The sequence below is a fragment of the Marmota monax genome, unplaced genomic scaffold (assembly GCF_021218885.2).
Source record: "Marmota monax isolate L192 unplaced genomic scaffold, Marmota_monax_Labrador192_F-V1.1 WCK01_AAM20220418_F8-fsc00044, whole genome shotgun sequence".
In the NCBI taxonomy this organism is placed as follows: Eukaryota; Metazoa; Chordata; class Mammalia; order Rodentia; family Sciuridae; genus Marmota; species Marmota monax.
The window spans coordinates 1747877-1753876 of record NW_026695198.1 but is presented as its reverse complement, the minus strand read 5'-3'; the positions used below and the strand labels follow the sequence as shown (position 1 = coordinate 1753876).

Here is a 6000-nt window from a genome sequence, read left to right as displayed (position 1 = left end):
AAAGTATCATACCCACTTTCACTTATGTGAAACCTTATTTACAAACCTCACTGCTCAGTAGTGAAATGGGCTCTACAAATGCTCAACACCAAAGAGAGGGGCCTTGTTTCTGTGGTTGACAACCAACTGTTCCAGGCTAGAATCACGTGCTTCAATGGCAATCAAACTTTCTTTTTCCTGAGGCAAGCCTTGGGCTAGTTACCCCACCCCTAGCATACAAAGGTCACTCTAAGCCCACCTCTGCTCTCTCACACAGGACCAATGACAGTTTAGGATGGAAGACTTTCCAGGAATCAGACAAAAGGCTTGGAAAAAGTCTGTCCCAATGAACTCACATACCATGCTGCATCCAATTTCAGAGTGGGTCCTACACACCATCTGCAGCCCCACCAGGACCCCAGGGAACCAGCTGCAAGCACTGCTGAGACATGGACTGGAGGCAAGAAAGCGGCATAGGCCTGTGTGGGTGTTGGAAACCCCATCCCACCACATCCCAGCAGTGCAACTTTGGGCAGGGTGCTGCACTTCTCTGTGCAGACCAAGCATGGAAGTGCACAAGTTAAGTGCCGGGCACACAGCAAAGTGGAGCAGCCATGGCCAACAGTGCCAACCCCGCCGCTGTAGGAGACTGAGGCGGGACCGGGGTCGCACGGAGCGCGAGGTCTGACTGGCCAAGGGGACTGGCCCAGCCGCCCCCACCCCGCGCGGGTCCGGGATGGCGCGGACCGGGCAGCGCCGCAGCTGCCATGGGGCGTGCTGGACTGCCTCCAAAGACGCTGGCCACCCATCCGCCCCGCTCCCCTCGCCAGGGGCCTCTTTCTCTGCCGCTCTCGCTCCTCAGCTCCCAATGGCCGCCACCGCCGCCCACAGGGGGTTGCTCACCTCTCCTGCTGCCTCCTCCGCTGCCGCTACCACGGCCTGGTGAGATCTCGCGAGACTTTGATCTTCCTCTCACTACTCCGCGCTCACCACTGCCCAAACCCGGCCTGGAACTAGCTTGGTCCCTCCCCTTTACCCCGCCCACTGCACCTGACGGGTCAGTACTAGCCGTTCTTGTGACCTTCTATCCACATCCCTGCCCCTGAATCCACTCCTCCCACCCTGTGACCCCAAAGGATTAAAACCCAGGTGCCAGGCAGCACCTCGGTCCCATGTGCCCCCCCCCGTGTTTTTGCGCATGCGCAGTCCCTGGACCTGGCAGCCTCAGCACCGGCTGGACCACAGTAAAAGTAGTAATCATAGCAGCTGAGAACTTTAAAGACACTCCTTGGGTCCTCACAACTGCCCTAAGAGGGTATTACCATCCTCCCCATTCCACAGAGGAAAAATTGGCGTGGCAAGATTAAGCAATGGGCTCCAAGTCACACAGCTAGGAAGTGGCAAGAGCCCACATTGGAATCTGGGCTCCTCTGGAGCCCAAACCAGTGCCCTCCATGACAACCCCCAGGCCCTGTCCCTGCTTGCACGAAGGGCACTGCCTCTTAGCCCCAGTCTTCACTCCCCACCCCATCCATGGCCCCAGTGTTCACCAAAGTGAAAAGAGACACGCCTAGGAGGTCATCTGCTACAATAATCCCGGTTTGGATAAAATTGTAATCAATAAAATGTTTCAGCTTCATTGCATGAATTTCCTAAGGTCTCCCTGTGACATTTCTTGGGCTGGACCCAGAAAACGATGAGACTGTATAGAATTCTGTAGTCTCCTTGGGTAACATTTTGCTGATACAAAGTACGATGGAATGGCATAGAGGACATAGAATATACATGATGTTATGTAGAAGACACATGGCACTTTTTCCCAGGGGAAATTGTAATAATTGTTTCTACAGAAGAGGAGCTAACATTTATTGAAGGCATATATTCTTCCAGTCCTGGAGATGAAGAAACTAGCATAAGTGTTCATAGTCAGAATTTGAACCTGGGTCTGAGTTTGATCCTGTTCCACAAGACAGCATAGTCTACTTCTTCTGGGTCAGGTTCTTTAAAATCGTGAGCCTTGAAGGTTCAGTTTACCCCTTTGTTGGAGTCTTCCTGGGCTACAGCAGCTTACATGATAATTATGTCTGTTAGAAAATGCAGGTCCACTCACCTCCAAGATTGTCCACTCTCCAGGAAATAATTCTGCTATATGAGCCAGAGCATATGAGTCCCCTTCTACATATTGACACAACCCAATCCACCAACTGAAGGAGTGGATAAGGAGGTGGAATCACATCAAAGGGGCAGCTACAAGGTGTCTAGCACAGCTCTAAGTGCTGTCCACTCACTAACTCATTTAGTCTGATAATCTTATATCAGTTAATATTCCCCAGAGAAACAGAACAAATAAGATATAGATATGTAAGAAGGAAATTATTATGGAATCTGGGAAATCCCTCAACATGCTGTCTGCAAGCTGTAGAACCAGGAATGTCTGTGATATAGCTCAGTCCCAGTACAAACACCTGAGAAGCAGGGGAGCTAATAATGTAACACTTAGTTCAAGAATGAAGGCCTGAGAAGCTGGGGAGGCTGCAAGTGCAAGTACCAAGGTCTGAAGATCAGATAATCTGAAGTTCTGATGTTGAAGGGCAGAAGAAGATGGGTGTCCTGGCTCCAGAAGTGAAGACAAATTCACCTTTCTTCTGCCTTTCTGTTTTATCTAGGTTTTTAACCAATTTAGGTAAAGGCCACTGATACAAACTGCATCATTTTAGAAACCCCCTCACAGACATGCCCAGAAATAATGTGTTACCAGCTATCTGAGTAGTCCAGTCAAGTTGATACCTAAAATTAACCATCATGTATGGAAGTTATCATTTCCCCCATTTTACAGATAAGGAAACCAAAGACCTAAAAGGTGAGAGGACTTGCCTAAGGGCACACAGTGATTGTGAGGCAGAATTGGAATAAGTCAGAGTCAGTCCAGCTCCAAACCTACAAACTCTGGCTTCAATGACCAGCAGGTTCTTCTCTACCAGGAAATCCTATACTTTTATAAAATTGAATGCCTAAAAATCATCTCAAGTCAAAACACCAGTCTGAGCTGCTTACTGTTATGTTCTCCATAAGGTAGATTGTTCCTTAGATTGTGCTTTAGATTATCATCTAAAATAAGAATATGAATAGATAGTTGGGAAGATTAACTGAGCTAATATATGCAAAGTATATGCTCAGTAAATTACAGCTGTTAGGCACTCAATAAATCATAGCTATTATGACCATGGGTGAGTTTCTGTGATATTTTACTTACTCTTTATCTTCCAATATAAATTCCAAATTGTGTTGGAGGATGTGCTCAGGCATGGGGATAAAAGTAGTTTCTAGTGCACTGAAAACAATGATAAATGAACCAAGTGACTCTAGCACTTCATCCAAATCATGGAAGGAAAACACTTCTCCACAGCTCTCTCTTCCCAGTTTCCTTGGAGAGTGGCAGCCTGTTTTATAAAGAGCTCCCCTTAAATAGGAAAACCCACCCAAATATTTTTAAAGACCTTACTCTGGAAGTCACTCCATAGGCAAAAAGAAAACAAACAAACAAAAAAAGCCTAAAATGAGGGTTCTTAAGAGAATTTTGGCAAGATTGGGGAGGAATACCATAGGCAAAAAATCAAAAAACAAACAAAAACCCTAAAATGATGGTTTTTAAGAGAATTTTGGCAAGGTTGGGGAGGAATACCACAATGACATTATGATTAGAGGGAAGCTTTGTATAGGAACAATCTTATCACCAACCTCTGGCATTGGTACACCAGATTCAGGTTTCTATCCTGACCCAAAGCCTGCCACATGCTCTTGTCAATGGCAAAATTTTTCTGTGGGACAGATCCTCATAGGGGAGAAGTAGGCATAGTAAGATGCACAGGGATATTATGGTCTGACAAAAAAATTGGGGTGATTGTAATTTGCAAACCCCTAAGGGTTCAAGATATACTACATAGTATGTGGTGTGGTGTAGTTTAAAGGTATAAGGTATTAACACATCATTTGATACAAGAGAGATTTTGTAAATGCCTCTAATGGGGTTTCCTTAATGCTCATTCATTCAATAAGAACATATTAAGCAAGCACTTAAGTGCTAGTTACTGTGTTAATAGCTGTAGAGGAGGCAATCAGAGTTCATGGTCACATCACGTGTATGATCTAGAGGGAGAGAAGTAGTAGTGAAATAATTGAACCAAAAGATGTTGAAATACAATGTGATAAATAGGATGAAAAAAAGAGATAATGATCTCCCCACTAATGGCTGCATGAAAGAGTAGAAGAGAACTTTAATTGGAATGAGTTCTGGAGGATACATAGGAGCAAACTAGGCATGAAGGAGAGAGGACTGCATTCTAGTGACAAGGATGGCATAAATCAGCAAGAAATAATAAGCTTTGGTAGCAGAGGCATCCAGATTTGGGTATGGTGGTTGCAGGGTGGAGATCCTGAAGGAGAAGCAGCACTGGGCTGCCAGCAGCAGTAGTTGAAGCAAGGCCAGACTCCTAGCACCTGGTGCTCCAGGGAAGCAAGGGAGGAGCGGTGGTTAGTTCATCTGGCCAAGCCTGCAGTGTGGTTTGGGGCATTTTTCCTCAAAGCTTAGCCTCAAGTTCTTTTCTCCAGCCCTACCAATGATTCTGTGGGATGCCTGACATCCTCTAGTGCACTACCCTTTCTACTTAAAACAGCTAATATTTCTACCCAAGAACACTGACCTCTCAAAAGCCAAACCTCATTACAGCACAAGATATTTGGGGGAAGCTCGCTAGAGTCAATGGTAATAGAAACTTTATCTGCTTTAAGAAAGAGCCCTGGGCAGATGTGGTGGCACATGCCTGAATCCCCAGCTACTTTGAAGGCTGGGGTAGGAGGATGGCAAGTTTAAAGGTAGCCTATGCAACTTAGTGAGACCGTATCTCAATATAAATCTTTTTTAAAAGGGCTGGAGATGTAGCTTAGTGGTAGAGTACACATGCAAGGCCCTGGTTCAATCCACATACTGCTAAATGGAGTGGGGGAGGACTGCAGGAAGCCAGCATACTCTCCTAACTTACACGGAACAAAGTTGTTATCAGTGGCTTTGCCCGTGGGAGCTGGCCTTAAGACAGGTTTGCATGGTGGAGAATAGGGCAGAGAAGCTAAAAGAATCTGGGTCCTTGATGACATAACCATGCTTGTGGACTAGCTTCAGACACACAAGGCCTTGTATATCCCTTTCCTGAGCTAATACATGTTGTTAAACCAACTTCACTTGGTTTCTCTGTTCCTTACAGCCCAAACACTCACACTGGGAGAGGCAGGAGGCAGCAATTTATGGGGGATAAACATTTATCCTACCTGCCACCTGGAGCCAACCCGATTTCTGTGCAACCTCCTAAAGTAGCCCTCTCCTTATCAGTCCTACCCAGGTAAGCCCTGTCTTGTTCTAAGCACTCCGTTTGAGAAAGCACCTCATTCTTTGGCCTCTTGCATCCTTTGACTATCTCTTTGATGGGTATAAAATGGTCTTTTACTTGCTCAGCTCACACATCTGGTAAGTGGCAGAGTTGAAAGTCTGGAAAACATCCAGATTCCAGGCTTTGAGCCACCAAGTTTAATGCCATGTATCATCTAGCCTCATTAAATTTACAAAACAAAAATAAAAAAATAGGGCCTAAAAAAAACCCAAAAAACCTCAAATCCCACTCCATATTTTCTATCTGGCCTTGAACACACCTCATAAGTATTGCTGTGAAATGAAGTTGATGATGCCAACTTTGTAGAGTCTGGTAGTCATTTGCACTGCTTATCAATGACTTCTGGCTCTCCATTTTCTGGACACCTGCAGGATTGCACTTCCTCATCATGTGACTAGTTCTGATCAAAGAGTGTGCATGGAGGGAGTTTGTGCCACTTCTTGGCAAAGCATTTAATGCTAGTGAGAGACAAGCCTGAGATCTGTCTCTCTGATAGGACAAACAATAATGCCCGTGATAGTGTTTTCTCCATTGTGCAGAGCCCTCAACCAATCTATCTCGGTTGTCTAATATGAGCAAA

The 6000-nt window shown here is 45.6% G+C and overlaps 1 pseudogene; it reads left to right on the top strand.

Moving 5' to 3' along the window:
- Positions 1 to 746: 746 nt before the first annotated feature.
- The window catches only part of LOC131423584 (zinc finger protein 501-like), a 98812-nt pseudogene continuing 93558 nt past the window's right edge, over positions 747 to 6000 (top strand).